This window comes from Rhipicephalus microplus, chromosome 2 (assembly GCF_043290135.1).
Source record: "Rhipicephalus microplus isolate Deutch F79 chromosome 2, USDA_Rmic, whole genome shotgun sequence".
In the NCBI taxonomy this organism is placed as follows: Eukaryota; Metazoa; Arthropoda; class Arachnida; order Ixodida; family Ixodidae; genus Rhipicephalus; species Rhipicephalus microplus.
The window spans coordinates 148,327,647-148,349,630 of record NC_134701.1 but is presented as its reverse complement, the minus strand read 5'-3'; the positions used below and the strand labels follow the sequence as shown (position 1 = coordinate 148,349,630).

Here is a 21,984-nt window from a genome sequence, read left to right as displayed (position 1 = left end):
GTGCTGAGAAAGGGTGCAGAGCTCAGCACCCTTAAGAAAAGGGTGCAGAGCAAAAATTTTGAAGGGTGTAATGAGTGCACCCTTTAAAAAAGGTGCTGTGATGTCATAACACCCTTTCAAATGGGTGCTGGAAGGGTGCTCCACATCGACGTACCAGTGGGCCAAATCTAGGATTGACGCTGGAGATGGCTAAAAATGCAGATTGCTGTATACTCTGTAGAACATGCTGAGTGACAGCCCACATACAGTTTGTTAGTACTTGAACACATGTACTAAGTCGTCCATTCCACCCTGAACGCGTGCACCATGCACGCGGCCGGCACTCCACAGAGTGCCTTCCGCAGGCGCTTATGAAACTAGCACTGAAACGCAGTGACAGCTCTAGGTGGGGCTTTTGCATCATCGTCTTCTAAAACACAGTGTCTCTGCAGTGAAGCTACTGGTAAGTTGGCTCCAGTGTTTTGCCTTCTCTATGTGTACGCAAATAGAGAATCCGGCACTGTTATCGAGAAGTGCTGCAATTGTGCCTTACCCTGTCCAGGTGCTATTCCTCATGTTTTCGTTTTTGGCTGCTCTGGATAGAACAAGCTGCACTTCTAATGAACAGTGTCGAATTTTAGATAAGCTGGTACTGTTGCAAGAGCAAAGTTAGCTTCACCACAAAGGAAGTGTGATTTGGCGAAGCCGTTGTTCTCCAGCAGTCAACAAAGTGGAGGCCCACTTACAGCTGTCTGTACGTTTGTGTACTAGTTACCAAAGTGCCCTCGAGAGGCGCTCGGCAGAGTGCCGGATGCATGGTGCAATGTTCAAGGTGGAAGTAGACAATATGTAAATATATACCTTAAAGCAAGCTATATTGAATAAATATGTGTGTTTTAATAATCATGAAATTGATCCCAGAGTGCGTATATGGCCTGTGCTACCCATTTTTGGTCCAGAATGAATGTAATCTATTCAAGGCCCCTTGCTGCACACATGCATGCACAATTTATGGATGCTTGGTCATCGTACAGACATGCATGCCTGCAAATTAAAAATTCACAAGTTTCGAATACTGGTGATTATTTCAAATGCCATATACTCACTTTGAAAGACACACAGATAATATGCACTAAATACAGAACCTTACCACATCGCGCTCTTTTAAATTATGTGTAGCAGACGTGAGCTTTTATGCATGTGAGAATGCAAGATATTAGGCCCCAACAAAAATTTACGACAAATAAATTAACATGATGCCAATAGTCACTATTTTATTGTACATAGCATACAACCGAAAAAGATTGACAATAGTAAACATGAGCTATGACCTTGTGCATCGATTGTAATGATGAGATCTTTGTGAGTGAGGATCAATCTTCTGTTTTTCTAATCTTTTTCTTATGTGTAGAGATATGTTTTTTGTGATGAGACTTCTTTTTTAACTTTTAACATTCTGGCTTCCCTCCTTGCATAGTAGGTAACAAATAAATTATTTAGAACAACAAAATATAGGTTAGAGACACCAGCAGTCCAAATGCGCTTATTGAGGGTGTTGCCAGTGCCCACAAAATTGAAAAAGAGAAGAGATAGGAGAGTAGGTGTGTGGTAAAACATGTGGGCTTATATGACATGCTTTGGTCATCATGCTAAAAGCCTTGACTACAAACTTGCTCAAGGCCTATTTACAGCTCTCCTTTTTTATACGTGTGTGTGTTTCTAAACTTGTGTGTTACAAAATCACAAATATTGGCAAAGTAATGCAAGTAGTGTTGGATTAATATAATGTGATCATTCAAACACTTGCACAATCCATCTTCAGCTGCCCAGGCGACTTTGGTTCCTTTTACAAAAGTGTGGTCAGGGCGCTCCTTCTCTACAGCACATCCGCACCCGGAAGCCTAAAATAAAGACAGAAGTAATCACTAAAAGTTTCACAAGACAGACTGTCCAAGATACAATATGCGTTGTCATGCTGGAGTGTTCAAAGTTCGATGTGAGTAGAAGTCAGCATCAAAATTCGCTTTGTTTTCAACAGAAAACATGCTTGTTAGAGGTCCCCCAGGCAAAAAACTGTGTAAACAACTTGACAGTACCTGTGGGCCTACAGAGGGTAGCACTGTTATGACCGGCATCAGTAGGCGCCATGCTGTCGCTGAGAAGCGTGGCCGGGCAGCGTTCCCACGCCTAGAACCCAGTTTTCTCGGAACCAGCGTCCAGAAATGACGGGGGAGCGGCGCTCTTTTAATCTTCAAACAAGTAGCCGGCTCGCCGAATGCCTATGCCCACCAGGCATTGTCCCTGCTAGCCGGCGGATGAGACGTCACGTCGCCACGAAGTGGTAAGCCGTTCCAGAGGGGACAACAAAGACAGCGTCTTCCTTTGTAGAAACGGCGACCGCCGCCACAAAGTGCCCTGCTAATTGAGCGGACAGATTGGCGGACCGTTTGATGTCTGCTGTCCGAAGCTTGGAACCCCTCGACCAGCGACATACACGACGAGCAAGAGACTCTCTGGCGCCACCTTTAAGTGCAGTGATCTTGACTCGAAATTGGCTGTTCACGTGCGCCGTGCATGCTCGTACCCCTCACCTGTTGTGTGTGTATGTGATTGGTGTTCCACTGAAGAAGGAGGAGCCCGACAGGGCTTATAACGGCGCCGCAGAGTGCAGGACGTCGCTCTGAACCAACTAAAGGTTTAACCACCACGCTCGTGGTTTGTGAACTCTTAAACCTCATGCTGTAAATATTTGTAAATAGTGCCATAAACCTTGTTTGTTTTTCGTATCCCCATCTTGTAAGCGGTCGTTTCCTCAACCCGAAGCTACACCACGCTACCACAGCACCCCGGGATCACAACAACTGGTGATCAGGAGGTGGGATCACGACAACTGGTTGGCAGCGGTGGGATACGAATCAGCACCCCGAGCCTCGACAACGGTTGGCAGCGGTGGGATACGAATCAGCACCCCGAGCCTCGACAACTGGTGGCAGCGGTGGGATTCGAAGCTACAAGTGACAACAACAGTCGGCCCAGGAGAAGCAGCTGGCTCGAGACATGGATCACGTATGGGTGAGTGCTTGGGTTTTCCTTTGAGTGAACCAGGTTCTAAAGGAGGGTAAATTTTAGAACTGGTAGTTAACTTTGCCGAAAGACTCAGTTTCGCCGTTTCGGAAAGTATTTTTTGGAAGTAGCGAGCACTCAGTACGATCATGGACTTACGGGAGCTGCAGAAGTCAGACTTGTTGCTGTTGTGTGAGGAATTGGGGATCGATACAAAGGGTTTGGCACGAAAACCCATAATCATTCAAGCGATTAATGATTTGGGGGCTGATGATGAGGAACTAAGTGAAGAATGGGACCTCATCATCGAAAGAAAACTAAGAGCAGCTCAGATGGAAGGAAAGAGTGAAGACGAAAGAGAAAGCCTCAAACTAAAGTTTTTCAAACAAGACTATGAATTGAGTAAGAGGCTGGGACGCCAGCAAGGAGTACTTCTCGAAAATGAGGCAGAGTTCGAGATGTCTAGGTACATGCAGCCATATGAGGTATCATGGGATATGGGCCTGTATCTTAGACTCTTTGAACGGAAGTGTAGTGAACTGAAGTGTGAGCGAGACACCTGGTCTCAGAAGCTACGCACGGTTCTGCCCTGCGAGGCAGCGGATGTTGTTGCGCGACTCAGTGAGCAGCATGCGAACAACTACGAAGTTGTGAAAGCAGAGCTAATCAGAAGATTTGGAACTTCTATTAGCAAAAAGAAAGAAAGACTCGCACCGGAGTCTGAAAGCGAGGCGCGTCGCAAAGCGCCAGAAATTGAGGCGCGTCATGAAGCGCAAGAAACAGTGATCGCGCCAGAAAATGGCCTGCAAATTCTCGAATGCATCCATGTAAACGATGTAGAGAACGAGGCCGTGGCCGGTCTGGAGGTGGGGACGATGTCGAAAGACGCTCCTTGCACGGATGAAGAGGGTGCCAGCAGCCCTAATGGGCCCAGTAAGAGGCTGGAAACCTTCTTCGTGCCTCGAGGGGACCTTTCGACATTGTCAAATTTAGGCATGGTTAGCGCAGTGGCAGATGAGAGCAAGAGCGCCACGCTTCAGCAGAGCAGCGATAACACCGAGCAGGTTTGCAAACATCGCAGAAAAAGGAAGAAGCGAAAGCGTTCGGCACTGCCTAAACATAGGACTAGTCCCACACCGCCCCGCGAAAGACGAAAGGGTAGGCCACTAATCCGTTTAAGGAAACGTCAATGGGGCTGTTCATGGAGGCACAAGCGGCGAGTCAGGTGTGGAGGGAGAAAGGGAGGTGCGTCACCCCAACGAAGCGCGCGGTTCAGCTCAACGACTTCGGAAAAGCGGCCTTGCCCGAAGGGTCAAAGTCGAAAGGGCAGAGTGGCTAAATACCGCGCAGGGTTGAATACAAAGAGAAAATGGCACAGGCTCCCTCCGAGCTACTGGCGTCACTTTCAAATTCCTACGGGGAATAAGCCGAAGTGCAGAATGAGGCGTGACGGCAGGACACAGCCTAACGTTCGTTTGTTTAGTAGCCTCAGACGTGCAGGAAAACCGCCGGGACCGCGACCCCATCGTGTACGATTAAAGGAACCACGAGAAAAGGGGGAACGGTCAGTTCGAGTAACTTTTGCACCGGCGTGTCAAATATTGTTACTCAGTGTTGCATTGGAAATGCAGATTTGAGCCACTTTAAATTTGGTAGGTTACGTGATGCGGTATAATTTTTTCAAAAGGAAAACCGCCGACACAAAGGCTGAAATAGCATCGAAGCTTTAATCATTTGTACGTATATACCAAAAAAAAAAACTGAACAAATTGTTTCATTTTTTAGTGTTTCAAAAGTTTAGTCTCATATTGCGTGCCTTCACTGCCATGTCGATTTGGAGTGAATGAGCATTTGAGGGAAGATGTTAGAATAAACCAAATGATTTCATAAATTGATTAAGTTTGGCGCGACACAGTGGAGATGTCGTTGCGCGCATTAAGAATTGAAGGTCATTGGGGCACGATTTTAGCATAAAACTTGTGCATTATTGTGAGGTGCTTTTGATGAGTATTGCACTTAGCATTATTTTTGTGTTGTACACGGTGTGTTGTAACGTAATGTAAGGATGAACGTTTAGACCATCTGTGAAGGCCTAAGCGTTTGGTTAGTAGTGCCGTGAATTTTGCAGCGCCGTAAGAATGAGAATAATTGAAACCGCTCAGAAGAACTCAGTGTTTTTTTTTCTCAATCAAAGCCGTTAGCAAAAACAGGTAACTAACCGAACAAACCTGCTAGAAGGCAGTGTTTGTTACTTTTTTGTTGTTGTCTTCTTTGAAGAGTGATTGATCTAGTGATCATGAGCGGATCCTCAAGCTTTCCCTAACCGTTGAGGTAGACCGTTAGGTCACAGCTTAGGTTAAGCTGTCGGGAGGCTGGTGAGCTTAATGTCTTAAGTAGTAGACGGTTGTTGGCGGCCGTAGACAAAGACGGACGTTCGGACAAACATAGCGCTCACTGAATCCGAGTTCCTGACTGATGCTCTCAGCGGGACAGAACCGTGTAAGTAGTCAGCGACAAAAAGAAGGAGGCTGCCGTTTTACTTCAGGACAACAATGGTATCAAGCAAAGCTGCGCTTTGCTTGCACCAGAATTTGGGCTCTCGTGGGATAACGTACTGCGCTTCAGGAAATGAATGCGCTTGCCTTGTGTAGGCCATTCATCAGTTGCAGGTTATCTCAGAGGTGCTAAATTTAAAGTAGGGACAGACCATTTTCCCCTTTACTTGGCTGCAAACCGTGACATAAAAGAACAGTCGCCTTTTGAGGCAGAGCTTGATTCTTCGAAAATACAATTTTGGCATTAGGTAAAAGAAAGGCAAATTGAATGGAAACGTTGACACGCTCAGCCGCCATTCTGGGGTGCTCTTTCTGTATCAAAATTGATATTTTAGTTTTTTTCGTGCATCTTATGTAAATTTGTAAGGTAGCACGTCCGGTTTTTCAGCTCAAGTGAGTCCTGAGAGTTTTGAGTGTGAGCTTTTGTTAAAGCTAGGAAATGAAAATTGGTTTCCATCCCTCTTTTGGCTTGGTTGGATCGAAGGGGGCCGAGTGCTTGCTTGTACAGGTGGTCGAGTATCAGAGATGCTGTCGAAGATTCGGCAATCACCCGGACCATGCCACAAGCGAAGGCCAGTTCCTGGCATTCAACTACTGACCTTTTCGTCGTCCCTGCGAGCAGCAGTGTTGACTGCTGCCCTCCGTGACTCATCTGGCGAGGGGGAAGCTGTTATGACCGGCATCAGTAGGCGCCATGCTGTCGCTGAGAAGCGTGGCCGGGCAGCGTTCCCACGCCTAGAACCCAGTTTTCTCGGAACCAGCATCCAGAAATGACGGGGGAGCGGCGCTCTTTTAATCTTCAAACAAGTAGCCGGCTCGCCGAATGCCTATGCCCACCGGGCATTGTCCCTGCTAGCCGGCGGATGAGACGTCACGTCGCCACGAAGCGGTAAGCCGTTCCAGAGGGGACAACAAAGACAGCGTCTTCCTTTGTAGAAACGGCGACCGCCGCCACAAAGTGCCCTGCTAATTGAGCGGACAGATTGGCGGACCGTTTGATGTCTGCTGTCCGAAGCTTGGAACCCCTCGACCAGCGACATACACGACGAGCAAGAGACTCTCTGGCGCCACCTTTAAGTGCAGTGATCTTGACTCGAAATTGGCTGTTCACGTGCGCCGTGCATGCTCGTACCCCTCACCTGTTGTGTGTGTATGTGATTGGTGTTCCACTGAAGAAGGAGGAGCCCGACAGGGCTTATAACGGCGCCGCAGAGTGCAGGACGTCGCTCTGAACCAACTAAAGGTTTAACCACCACGCTCGTGGTTTGTGAACTCTTAAACCTCATGCTGTAAATATTTGTAAATAGTGCCATAAACCTTGTTTGTTTTTCGTATCCCCATCTTGTAAGCGGTCGTTTCCTCAACCCGAAGCTACACCACGCTACCACAGCACCCCGGGATCACAACAACTGGTGATCAGGAGGTGGGATCACGACAGCACGTACAACAGATTTCACATAAAAAACAAACAGCATAGTAGAAAGGAAATTTAAACACAAGAAACATCTGAGCAATGATTCAGCATGATGCACACGTGAAACATGAGTTAGGTTTGAGTAAAAAAGCTATTCATCAAGTGATTGCGCACATCCGATTTGAACTAATCGAATAAGGCACTGAAGTTAATTAGGGTTTTTAAAGAATTGTAAAGTGCCAATAAGCAATATTCTAGTCTAGCTCTACAATAGTGTGTCATGCATGTAGTACTAGTATTTGCCTATTAGGTATGCTGTAGTCATGAACATATTCAGTTTTCCTAATAGCTTAAACTTATTATGTTGCAGTCCAGCTGTTCATGTTCAATAAATAATTGTTTATGGTAGCATTTAGGTTACAAAATTGATGCTAAAAATTTGGCAGACCCCACATACTTTGGGAATCGATGTTATGCGAAACACGCATAACATGTATTTTAATTTTTTTATTGAGCGATCTTATGAAGTGGAGCTCAATATAAGTACAAATTCTCGCATACACATACGTTAAACAGCCGTTTTTTAGTTCAAAAAGGTGTTATATCTCCCTATAACAAATGAAATATGTTTCATTTGTTATAGGGAGATGTCACACCTTTGACAACATTAGCAGTTATTTGCTGTTTCATAACGATGCCAATAGAAACATGGATATTAGCCACACTAGAAGTGGTAGGCTGGTATGAAGCACTGGTGTTTGCGCTGGCACTCGCGACGATGGTAGCCCTCAACACTGCTACACAAATACTTCACAGGATGGTGCCTGACTACAATTGACTTTGACTCGACTTCACGGCTGCATCGTAGGAGTGCACATGTAATAGTTATAAAATTTGATAGCCAGTACTGCAACGGCAGTTGATGTTACACAAACATTTGAGACTATTTGGAAAGTATAACCGAGGCCGGGCATGGCTCTGTGGTAGAGTACTTAATTACCAAGCAGAATACTAGGTTTGGATTCCTGCTAGGACACTTGACTTTATTCTTTGCATTCATTTGGTCAATGCTGCCTATGTCAGCTTTTTAACATGATAGCGTTGAAGAGCTCGTGTCGCAGAAAACCCGCCGCCGGCGTCTGCCCCGTTGGTTGTGAGCGAAAAATCGTCTGTGCATCTGTGACCGAAAAATCAAGTTACCTAGTTTCCAGAAACTCAAAATTCCTACTTATGACCTAATGGAGGCGCGCTAATTGCTGCAAAACGAAACCCCCAAGTTGACTACTAGACACTCAACACAGGGCTTAACACATGGAAGTCTATTGACATCGGCCAAAAATTAACGTTAGATGTACAGCGCTATTCCATTTCCCCATTTCATGAACTACACAATGCCATGATAATTGTACCCTGGTATTTTTGGTGGGCTATATCGCACAAAAAATGCAAGGATTATGTCAAAAGAATAGCATCAAATTTTACCGGCATGTCATCGAAATAGAGAGACAGGCTACTAGTCTTATTTGTAATGCTAAGAGTATTTAAGGTAAAGGCATTGAAGATAGCTGGTGGCCTTTTTCACTATCTAGGTATCAATTTTTCACTATCTAGGTATCAAAATTCTGCCATGTCAGTCATAGTTTACTGACATTGCAAGCTCAAGAAAAGTGTGGCTCTGAAGGCATCAACACAGCGTTTTGCCAGATCTTTTAAGAAGGCAGTCTTTAAAATTGCTAATGTTTCCAATTTTTTTTTGCTATAAATTTTGTGCTTTGCATCCAAATGTACCTCCATCCAACTTGTTTTTTTTTTTGCATTCGTGCTCTCACTAACTGCTTACCTTGTCTTGTCAAGTGTTCGTTGACATAAATAGGACTACTTGATCTAAAAGGAAAGGCCACTGTAGACAGACGTAAGTTTTTTGTCTAATCCAGAACATTTCATTTGTAACATCGTTCATAATGCACTACTATTTTTTTTCAAACTAGGCTTGTTTGTTCCTACTCTGTCTGCAGTGTCAATATCATCACGAGTAATGGTTTTTCCATCATCGCCCAAAAATTTCGGACAGCGTCAAAAGAAAACCCTCATCTGAGACGCCTTTGATATCGGATAGTTCAACCTTGAATACAGTGTAAATTCTTCAATTTTTATCTGAAGTTGCTTATTTTCACCTGGAAGTTTTTTGTGCCTGTTTCAAGGTGCCACAGGCTTTTCATGCAAAGCCTTTATTTCTAAAGAGAGCGCGTTGACACTGTCACCACTTTCATTCCACACTTCTTGAAGGACCAAAGCTCAGTATGAATTTTGTGCTTGAAATCCTCTGTTTACCATGACAAACAATTCACAGGAAACATTAGTACTCTTGCTTGGCAGGAGTGCATGCAGTAATACTAACACAATTAAAGCAGGAAATAAGTGTCTCACCTGTGCAAAAATGATTTTGACAAGCACTGTGAAGACCACACACACTGCTGCCAAACTGAGGAGAATATGAAGAGCACTTCATATAAGTAGGCAGCGTCCAGTAGCTTGGTGAGGCACAGCGCATAAGCAGGTTGAACAGAGCTGATGCTTGAAAGAATGGTTCAGAGTTCGCTGGTGCTTGAGCTCCTTGACCTTGTCAGGAAATTTCCTTGAGCAGCCTCACTCAAATGAAATGACAGACCGTGCCGAAAAATTTCTGCACCAGTGCAAAAAATTATTTTAGTGAGGTTTGTCTAGACTGCATCCGCTGCTTGCCGAATTGCAGTGAATGGCTAGAAACGCATGGCCAACATATATTTAGTGGCACGCAACTAAAAATACAAAAAGGGCATGCTGCAGTATAAATACAACGAAAAACATGCTGCTGCAGAGCTTTTCATGTCGATGTCATACATGTGAATTTTCATTCACCTTTATAGCTCACTCATGCACGAAGATGAAGTTAGTACTTTTAGATGAAGACACCCCCTTTTAGCTGTATCGACTGCACGAAATTAAGTGATAAACATGCGTGAGTAATGCTGCTGCCTGCAATCGATAAATTCTTTTCTTGAAGCTGACCAAATACATGCACGAGTGCATCCATAGAGGCACATTTGCATTTCTGTAGTTGTGATACCCATGTGATGTGTTTCTTAAGTAAATGCCATGCAATATGCACCATATGAATATTTTATTCCATAAAATTGCAATACCACTACACATACATGTCCGTATGCGCATATGCATCCACTGCAGATAAAGCATAAAATTAAAGCAATACTGACACATGAATGTTTTACCAAGGTAGTGGAGGGCTCCAGAAATTTCGACCACCTGGGGTTCTTTAACGTGCACACAAATCTGAGAACACAGGCCTACAGCATTTTCACCTTTATCGAAAAAGCAGCCAGCAAGGCCGGAATATCATCCTGTGACCTTGGGGTTAGAAATCGAGTACCTTAGCGACCAGACCACTCCGACAGGACTTCAATTTCCCTGTTCCACCGTGTAGGGTGATAGACCGTCTTTGCTGGTCTGGCTAACCTCCCTGCCTTTCCTTCTCTATCATTTATTCTCATGAGTTCAACGAATAAAGCTTCCTTCAAACGGCTAACATTCGTACGTTTATAATTTGCCTGAAATTGAGTTCACTAAATGAATATTGTGTGCTGCTTCATAGTGATCATTGATCTACATTGTTCTGGTTGGCTAAAAAGGCACTACTCCTCACTTCTAATTAAACAGCACAAGCTGTCTAATGACCATAGGGGAGGAAAAGTGGAAACGCTAAGACAAAACATCAATCTTGAACCCCATGCCATCACAATGAAGCAGGCAAGCTTCTGCAATATTGACCGGCAACCAGGATCTCAGACACTGCAGATAGCTACATAACGTAATGGTTTCCCAACATGACGTAAAGGCAGCAGAATAACATATTGCCTAATCTGCTTCATTATGATAACGATGAGACAATAACGTTATTGGCCTCTGTATGCTAATAACAATTTACCTTGCATATCATGTGACATTAACATTCAATATGACGTCATGAATCTTGCATCCTACCATGTGGTCTAAGTACCAACAAGGTGGTTTTAGTGACGTTGGTGCAAGGCAGTAAACAACAATCACTTGGTGAACATTATTTTTGATATTATTCAATTGGTCTGATGCGTACACCTTCAAAATACGGCAGTTTAGATTTGTTCATTCTTAGATAAATACAATGTCTAAGTTTGCATGTCAGCAGCAACATATGCACGCATACTGTGATGTATAACCTTATTGTGTTTTGAGCAATAAATTAGGCATTCATACACTGCACATATCACAGGTCACTTGTAAATCTGCAGCGAGGTCATAAAGAATTTATGATATCAGATAAAGCATTACACTTGTATTCGAAAGTGTCATTGGAAGCTTTGGTATAACTTAGTTTTAGAATGTTTGTAGACGTATAGGTATTCGGCAAAGTTTTAACTCTAAAGCGGGCTGCAGCGCCCACAATTCTTTTACAAACCAGAAGAATGCAATGATATGTGAGCAGGGGGGAACAAGCAGTACCACCAAAATTGCACTCGAACGAGTGAACTACTGCTCAACCTAGCGCTTGCACAGCTAAGGTACGGCTATTCGGCCACTCATAGAGAAAATGTATTGACCCAGGCGTAATTGCACGCTTTGAGAACCGCACCTACAGCACGCTGTGTCGAGTTTACGCACACTTAATTAAGCTGAATATCATGGTAATTTAATATTATACGTGCCCGGTGGATGCAAAGACATTTGGTCACACAGGAAAACACATCTACCTTATAGTAGTTACACACATTTAATGATCATGTAGCTGTTGAAAAGAGGACGAGTAACATATAAAACTTTCTTCATATACTTCTTTGGCACAGAAAACGAACAAGGCCGCATAAATACCAACGCGGACACCACGTTATTCTCCATTCTTCTAAATTAAATACGGAAAGATCTAATTCAACGCGAATCACCGGAATACTCCAACGCACGCGACACACAGACGACGCTTACGGCTTCCAAGCGCCGTCCCCGAACGACGTCCGACGGCATTGCAAAAATATAGTGATTCATAGCGTGAAGAGCATCGCCCGCCGACTCACAGCATCACAGCGCACATTGCTTTAACCTCCTTCCCCACAGAAAAAATTCATCCGCGCGTAACGTCCCTGAGCTTAGACTTGAGCCTAATGAAATCAGACACGCCAGCAGGCTCGCTACGTTAATAAAAACTCACTTAACGTCTACCAGCTAGAAAAACCTTAGTTCACAACGTTATTATACTATAGCGCTTTCGGTGTTAACCGCGGGAGGAACATAACAGCCTGGATCGGGCACGCCGCGGCCTGGCCGGAGAAGCAAAAAACAAAGCGTCGACAGCAGAAACATCCACCTACCTTTTTAGTTTGGCGAGCGCTCGACGGTACAAAGCAGCCGGTCCTCTCTTGAGTATAGTGCATCTTCGTAACAAGCAGCACCGACAGAACACGAAAGACAGCGCAAGCACACTTTGAACAACATAAAAAATCGACTTTAAACGCTCGGCACACGGCCGTTGCAGCCTCTAGGAAGATACCGCCATTTCTGTCCTGCTGACGCCACCGATCCGCATTTGCGCACACACTTTTTTATATGATAAGTAAATAAATTATTTCTGCTTAAATTTTAAGTAAAAAATAGTGAAGATAGAAGATACGCTAGTGCGTATTGCATAGAATATTTTTTACCTTTGAAAATGACAAAATCACATTACGCGTAATTGCGCGAAATTTGAAATGTGAAAAAGCGCGCGAAATTTGAAACGTTTGCTTGCTTGTGTATTTCTTATACCGATACCTTGTTAACATCTGTACATTGGTTGGGTGGTTAAGCTGGCTGTTAAAAACAGTGTCAAAGCGGTTGTATATTAGTACAAAGTACAGGCAGCAAGCAAAATTTGTCACATCAAAATAAGCGTATTAGTTGGCAAACAATATTTTAGCTGTCTTTAGTGAATTTTCTTTAGGAAAATGTTTTAGTCAAGGCTCATTTTAACTTGCTTTGAAGAGTATTTCTATGAACAAAATCAAGAAAACGTTTCTTTAATGTTATAATATTGGAACGTCAAAGTTCATAGCCCGCCATAAAAATTGGTAACACGTGTCAACTGATACATTGTAAGGTTAACAAATATTTGTACAACACAAAAACTGTTTTATCTACCACGGTCTTGTTGATTTGTATTTCTTTGCATCAACAAATGTATGATTTATATATACTGTCATGGACGAAGCTTTGTTTTCAGTGTTAGGCGCAAACGAGGCTATGTGTAAGTCACAATCCTGTTGTAGCTCTACAAGCTGCGTACTCCGCCATTGGCTAGTGAGCTTGTAGCGCATGGCTTGGTCAGCGCCGGCCGCGAGGCGACGAGAAAGAGGCAGCAAGAATGCAAGAACCAGTGCAGAACTTACGTTCAGCCGGGCACTATCGCTATTCAGATATCAGTTACTGCGGTGGGGCTATTAATGAGACCATGGTGTCTAACCACTAGACATCTAAAAGCTGTTGGTTATGCTCTATGACCACGTTACTCACAAAGCTTTGTCGGCGACTGTGCACCCTAATGGGTGCTCATCAGCACCCATTAGTTGTTGCACCCTTTTTGCACCCTAGTTTCCACCCTTTTGATGTGTTCACCCTTTAGGTTCCGCTTGTAGGGTGCTGAGACGCGAATAGGGTGCTCAAAGGGTGTGCTTAGGGTGTCGGCACCCTTTTTGCACCCTTAAGGGTCAGAATCGGTTTACTGTGTAGCCCTCAAGGCAGCGTTTCAACAAGGTGAGCTCGGCGCTGCCATTTCCCAACTCATCGGAAGGCAGCACATGAATGACATCAGCATTTCTCCCAATTGGGAGCAAAACATCATCATCTGTGGCACGCAGAATAACGAGGTGGCTCAGAAACTGCTGTCGGACTTTCAAATCAACACCAGCAAAGGACCGCTGCCGCTTCGCGGTCACCTCAAGCTCACCGGTGATGTGTGTCGCGGCGTGATTTCTGTGCACAACCTCGAAACCAGTGCGTCTCTGAAACATAGTGTGCAGTGGCGTGGCGGTGAACTAGTCTATGCGCGCAAGCTGGGGAACTCCAACGTAGCTGTGTTGACTTTCGCGGGAAGGAAGGTTCCGCGTTCCGTCCACTATAACGCAGAACTGACTCCCGTCAGGGAGTACAAGAAGACAGTGCCAGCGTGCTACCGCTGTGGTGCACTGGGGCACCGGGCGGATATCTGTCCCAACCCGGTCACCGAAAGATGCAGCCTTTGTGGCCAAAACGTGGGCGCTGGTCCTGAGGGGATGGCCCCCCACGAATGCAACCCAACGTGCATAGTTTGCGGGGGTCCGCACCTCACCAGCTCCCGCGAATGCACTGAAAAATTCATCAGGCTTCAGCAACCAGGGTCCAGGACATCGGGGACCCCAACAAAACCAAAGCACCGGTCAACTGGCAAAGTGCCAATTCCTGGCAAAGCAGCAACGGCAACGCTACCACCTGGCGCGGCGGAATCTCCAGCTCTCGGCGCTCCATCTGGCAACGCTGCACGCAACCAACCCAAGGTGGGCAGTTGGGTGGAGGTCGCCTCCTCTCCCTCCTCTCTCTCCTCTCCACCTTCTTCTGCCACAAGCACTACCGAAACACAAAAACTCAGGCATGAGCTCGCCCTTTTGCGATCTCAGAATGAAAAACTAGCCAGCGAACTTGACTCGCTCAAAACCAATCTCACTACTAAGCCCTCGTTGAGCGATGAAGAGGAAAATATAACAGACAGGGAGATTCCTACTGCTGTAGAGAGTCGTGTCGCGGCCCTGGAGACCCAGGTAAATGCAATAGAATAACAATTGGCCGACCTCCCCAAAATTATCCACGACACCATCGCGCGTCATATGGAGACTGTCATCGCACAGGTGACACAAACAGTAACTCACATTATCCAAAAGTGGATACAAGACAATCCACGCGTCCTCAAGCGCGTAGGGCCAATTAGGGACGTTAATCGCCCCTCAAAATTTAACAGAGTGACTCCAGATGAGTCGGACTTTTCTGAAGACTCCAGTACGTCAGCACAGGGTGCTGGTGAACTGAGTAATCTTAACAACACAACCCCACCCTCTATCTCCGAACATGGCCTCCAACCCTAGGTCGCGAGCCAGAGCAACTCAGCCGTTGTTACTAACACAGTGGAACTGCAGAGGTCTCAAGAACCACAAGAAGCGGGCTCATTTCCGCCTCTATCTTGAGACCTTTGAGTTCCTTGTTGCCGTGGTTGCCCTTCAGGAACCCGGCTCGGACGTCAAACTCACAAATTACACTACATTTCAACACAACCCGGAGACATGTATACTTGTTCACAAGCAATATACCGCCCAGGAAGTCACACTCCCCACAACACCGCCTTTCCCATACACAATGGTGTCGGTGCTGCCTATAAGGCGATCTGACCCACCTGTTCATATTTTAAACATTTACTGTCCCCCAAAGCTTAAGAACGTCACGTTCAGCGAAACTTTCACACAAGCTATGCAGGTGGCAGGACACGACCCCCTCCTGATCGTCGGCGACTTCAATGCCCCAAGCAGGTTATGGGGTTACCCACGAGAGGACACGCGTGGAAGGAAGTTTGCGGAACTTCTTTCTACACTTGGACTCACCCTCCACACTGATCCCGCCAGCCCAACACGTGTAGGCAACTCTGTTCAACGAGATACTTGCCCGGACCTCACAATTACACGCAACATACGCCATGCCGACTGGCTGAACACACAGGACACTCTCGGTAGTGATCATTGTGTATTAAACACAACAGTGTACATGCGTCCCTTAAAACACCCACTTACACAAGCTCGTATCCCAGACTGGACAACTTTCCGCACCACTCTACCTATTGTAGACCCTCTCCAGTCGGGATACGACACCTGGTCTAAATCACTGTCGTCTACACTGAAACAACACGAACAGCTGATACAGCTCACGGAAACTCAAACGGACGTGGACAACCACCTCCTCCATCTTTGGCAGGCCCGCCGCAGCCTCACCAAACGATGGAAAAAACAGAAACATAACAGACGCCTCAAGAAACGCATCCTAGAACTCACGGAGCAAGCTGCGGAATATGCTGCTCAGCTAGCCGACACTAACTGGGTGGACAGGTGCAACACGGCTGCACGCCAGATGTCTGGTCGCAACACGTGGCGCCTGTTTCGCGCTCTCATCGATCCAACACAAACACGCACGGAAACTCAACGTCACTTACATAAGGTCATGCACAACTTTACAGGAACGACAACACAGCTGGCAAACACGCTCAGGGACCGATACCTGTTCACCACTAAGGACCCCCGGACGGCCGCATACTCCTACGCAGGCAAAAAGAACACGCAGTTGGACACCCCGTTCCAGCTCCACGACCTCCAGGCGGCCTTACGCAAGATGAAGCGTGGCACTGCACCAGGGCGTGACCAGGTTACGGTCAAACTGTTGGCCAATCTTCCCGACGCAGCCTACGCCACGCTCCTCAAATACATCAATAGCATTTGGGACGGAGAAACTCCTCTCCCTCTTGAATGGAAATCAGCTCTCGTGAACTTCATCCCGAAGGCAGGTAAACCTATTGACGTGGAGAACCTTCGCCCCATCTCCCTCACGTCTTGTGTCGGCAAGCTGATGGAAACGATGGTGCGCGACAGACTCTCCGAGTTTCTAGAAACACAGCACACTTTTGCGGACACCATGTTTGGATTCCGCCCTCAGAAGTCAGCCCAGGATATACTTCTACAGCTCCACCATGACATATTAGATCCTGTTGAATGCCCCCACAATGACAAGGTAGTCCTGGCCTTGGATCTTAAAGGAGCATTCGACAACGTGAAGCATGAGGTAATCCTTGACCACCTCAGTCAGACCAACTGTGGTTATAAAACATTCAATTATGTTAGACAGTTTCTTACAGACCGTCGAGCCTACATACGCATACAAGATGAAGAGCATGGGCCTTACGTCATCGGCTCGAGGGGAACTCCTCAAGGCGCGGTCCTCTCTCCCCTCCTCTTTAATATAGCCATGCTTCATCTTCCCCCCAAATTGGCTTCTTTACCAGGGATACATCACGCTCTTTACGCGGATGATATCACGATCTGGGCCACGCAAGGTAACCTGGGTCATATGGAGTCATGCCTGCAAGCAGCAGCGACTGTAGTCGACGACTACGCAACCTACTGCGGACTCCAGTGTGCCCCGGCTAAGTCAGAATTTGTGCACGTACGTCCCTCCCCTCAGGACACAACTCAGCTCCATATCAGTCTTCCCTCGGGACCGATCCGTGAGGCCAAGGAGATCCGCGTCCTTGGCCTCTTCATACACCACCAACGCAAGGCTGACACCACAATAGCCAAACTTCGCACGGTGGGAGACCAGGTGGGCCGTATGGTCCGCCGGGTCTCCAACAAGCGGGGCGGATTACGAAGCAGGGATGCAATGCGGCTTGCCCATGCTTTCGTAACGAGTAGAATACTCTACTCGACTCCCTACTTGCACCTACGCAAACACGAGGATGATCAACTCGAGGTCATCCACCGTAAAGTTATCAAGCGGGCTCTCGACCTCCCTATCACCACGTCCAACCAGAGACTTCTGGCCCTAGGCGTGGTGAATACCTACCGGGAACTTCGAGAAGCCCACCTCGTTAACCAATACACGCGCCTTGCACAGACCCATTCCGGTCGCCGCCTCTTGGACCGAATACACATCAAACACGATTACTATATTGAGGAAAGGGTGAGAGTGCCAGAACCTTGGAGACGCGCCCTCCGGGTCCGACCCCTTCCCCGCAACATGTCCAAAGAAAACCACAATGGTCGCCGCCAGGCGCGCGCGGAAGCGTTGCAGCGACACTTTGGTCAAGAGGAACACGTGTGCTACGTGGACGTTGCCGGCCCGCACCATGGGGGGTGGTATACTGCCGCAGTCATACACAACGCAAACACCGTAAACGGGCTCACTTTCAAAGCCTACAGCGCAACACACGCGGAGGAGGTTGCCATCGCTCTGGCTCTCACCTATCCCTCTTCTAAACATATCATCACCGACTCACGAGGGGCCTGTCGGAACTATCAGCTAGGGTGGGCTTCACCGCTTGCTCAGCGCATACTGGAACCTAGCTGCCGATACGTTAATCCAACTCCGCGAAATCTGGTTTGGGCACCCGGTCACCAAGGACTCAGGGGTAACGAACAGGCCGATCAGGCCGCCCGCGCACTCTCTTCCCGGGCTATCTCCCTGTCTTTGGAAGCCTACTCGCAATCAGACAATTCGGCCCTTTCATTCAAAGATATTACCAATTACTACAAGGAGGAGCACCGGCGCTATCCAGACCCTTGTAAGGGACTGCATCGCGCTGACGAGCGCCTCCTTTTAAAACTGTTTACCAATACTGTACTGTGCCCGGCGGTGCTAAAACATTTCAATTCATCCTTTGATGGCACGTGCCAGTTCTGTGGTGAGGTGGCTGACACCTTTCACATCGTCTGGGCGTGCCAGTCTAATCCATCTATCCCCCCCAACCCCAATCCCACGAGAGAGGACTGGGAGGCGGCCCTGCTCGGCTGTCAAGACCTGAAGGCCCAAGAGGCTCTGGTTCAACGTGCGCGGGCGGCGTTGCTTGCCAATGGAGCCCCGGAATAGGGGTTCCACCTAGTGCTGTGAGGGTAGGAGGCCAATAAGGCCCCAACCCAATCACCTCTCTGTAACCATTTAATGGTTATTAAATGTTTTCACCACCACCACCACCATGCGAAATGTGACATGCTGCGATTCGCGCCAATGCGTTACCCGGACAACACTGCGTCTCCCTCTTTTAGTGATGGAGGGACGCCGTACGCGCAGAAACCCACATGCCTCAAAGCAGCGAAGCGCGGCACGCGCGTGCACGTGGCAACGCTGGCGTAACGTGACAACATGAACGTCGGTGAGCACGCGCACCATCGAAATGTATTGGCGCTTCGACTGTGGCATGTAGTCATGTTCTCACATGACACGCACCTCATCATTATCATGTTTGCATTAGTCACGTACCTTCGTCATTAATTGGCGTACGTAATACCAGATTTCGTATATGTGAAGCTACTACTACAAGCTAGTGAAACGGCTGCGAGCGCATCATCAGTGTGGCGTGTTGTCATGTTATTACATGACAATAATGGAGTGATTGTCATGTTTGGATGTGTCGTTTACTTATGTCATCCGTTCGCGTCACGTAATACCGAGTTTGGTACCCTTGAAGCTAGCGAAACGGCCACTAAGGCATCATGAGCGCAGCATGTAGTCATGTTGTTACATGACGCGCATCCCATGTTTATCATTGTTTCACCAGTATCATAAATTCGTCATCCATTCACGTCCCGTAATAGCAAATTTGGTATAAGTGAAGCCAGCAAAACGGCCGTCAGCGCATCATGAGCGTGGCATGTAGTCATGTTGTTACATGACACGCATATCATGATTATCATGTTTGCACTAGTCTCATACCTTCACCACCCATTCACGTGCTGTAATACCAAATTTTTGATATGTGAAGCTAGCAAAACGGCCGCGAACACATCATGAGTGTGGCATGTAGTCATGTTTTTACATGACACGCATCTCATGATTATCATGTTTGCACTAGTCACGTTTCTTAGTCATCCGTTAACCTACTGTAATACCAAATTTGGTATACGAGACGCTAGCGAAACGCCCGCGAGCGCATCATGAGCGTGGCATTTGGTCATGTTGTTACATGGCACGCATGTCATGATTTTCATGTTAGGGTCTGTCGCTTGTGTTCGCCATGCAATCATGGCATACCATACCAGTTTTGCAACATGCCATGTGAACGAAACCACCGCAAGAGTTCCAGGACGCAGATATGTAAATCATGGCATTTATGACATACATGTCAGGATTTTCATGTTACGACTAGTCAAATATGTTCTTTATACAGTCATCCTATGCCATACCAAGTTTAGTATCAATAATATTATCGAAACGGCTAGGAGAGCTAAACGTCGTAGGCAGCTAGATATGATACGCTCAAAGTCGCCGAAGTGCACTAAGAAATCCTTGCCATTCAAAAACTTAATCAATTCTATGAGTGTGAAAAGTAATTATTAGGTGCTTTTTAGTTTACCGTATGAATGATAAAAATGAAGATCTCTCGATACAGATTGCAGCGAATTGCAAAGTGCAATAGACCATTTCTTAAATTTGAGATGGTGAATGCAGCTTCCATCATTTCTTCTAGCTTTAGCAAGAACTAGGTAATGTTGTCCTAAAAATTTTGTAAAATTGTTATTATTGAGACTGGATTGGCTAAAACCGTGGATATTGAGGTTGATATTTATAAGACAAAACATTTGTAGCAACACTTTATGATTGAACAAGACACGCATAGGTAGAAGATTTAGAGAACTGAACATTGGAGAAGAAGAAGCTGTACGTGGTGTATTTATAGGTATTCCTAATGCCCCAATATGTTAAATGTCTAGCGGATGAAGAAGTGTCGCTTATGTATTAACCCAAGAGAAAAAATTTGCCGCCAGAGAAATAGCGCTGTGCTTGCGAAAAGAACGTAGGATAATGCTGCGCATATGAACATATATGTGAGTTGAGCTCTTCTTTTGGTTGACGTTATTATTCTTATTAAGTAGTCCTGTGGCCACACAATGTTGGAAATAGTCTAGGGCATCGCCCAAAAACTCGACCGCATAATACAACTCTGCACATTGCTGAAACATTTTAAGTAAGTGAAAGTAAATGAAAAACAACAACAACAGCAAGTATTCCAAAGGTGGCAGTAAAACAATGCACAAGCTGTGAACTTTTTTTGGGATGAGGTGTTGCCCACATAAAGCAGTGCCGGGGAACGATGAGAAAAAAGTGAGTGAACGTGAACTCTAAATGGGGGCTGGTAGCTGCAACATAGCGCATGTGTATGAAATAATGAGGGTTATCTTGCACGTCATATTATGAGCTCCGATAAGGTAATGTGCCTTCAAAGTTGCGTTACTCTAAAAAATTTTCATGCTTTGTTTATTTTTCACTGATCGGAGAAGCCATCGAAAAGTATAATAAATGACATGAAATAAAGCGTATGAGGAATTGGGATTTAAAAAACAGAAAATACCATCCGCTGTTTAGCTGCTCCTGGAGCGCGAAAAACTGTGAGACACAGCAAGTAAAATTAATGAATGCAAGCCTTTGTAAAGCGTTGTTCTGACTGATTTGAATCTTCTCTGGGCAGCCCAGAGGATGCAAGCAGCTTGCACGACTTATCTCAGATGTACTCTTGCACGAGCATGAATTTTCGGCACACCGAGATGGTTCGTAATCTTGACGGGGTACCACGTTATTTTGCGTTAAGTCATGGATGCCAAAGTTTGAGAACAGTGTAAAAGTGATAGGGGCAGCACTAAAGCTATCCCTCACACCTCCCTTGATTCTTCATCCCAGCAGCATAAGGATGGCAGGTGTTCGTTGCCATCTGTTTATACAATTGTGTTTGATGTCTACACGGGGTATCATTCTTGCAAGTTAATATTAAGCGAAACGTTAAGTGAAACTTCTCTGACGTATGAAGCAGTGGATATTTTGTTGCGGCAAATTGAAATGGGTTTCGTGGGACGAAATGTGTAACTTCTTCTTCGCTATATGTTTTATGCACACTACTGCAGCCAGTAAGAATATCATAGGAGTATTACAGTCCGTAACTCACAGGCCACTACTGCCATAACGTTACATGTTACATTGATGCTAATCACAGAGTACATAAAGCTCTGAGCCAGTGCAAACAGTTTCGGCATGCTTAACAAGCTATTTTTGTGGTATATAAAATCAGTGTGGTGATAGAAACGTTAATGTTGGAAGGCCAGAAGCAGTGATTTTTTAGCATACATTTTCTAAAAAGAG

The 21,984-nt window shown here is 46.0% G+C and overlaps 1 long non-coding RNA gene across 1 annotated transcript; it reads right to left on the bottom strand.

Annotated features, from left to right (window-relative positions):
• Positions 1–1,227: 1,227 nt before the first annotated feature.
• LOC142796407 (uncharacterized) lies at positions 1,228–12,582 on the bottom strand. Its single transcript, XR_012893818.1, has 3 exons — positions 12,408–12,582; positions 9,439–9,694; positions 1,228–1,880 (listed from the first exon to the last, which is right to left on the bottom strand). It is a non-coding gene; the product is annotated as an uncharacterized LOC142796407 (long non-coding RNA).
• Positions 12,583–21,984: the final 9,402 nt, after the last annotated feature.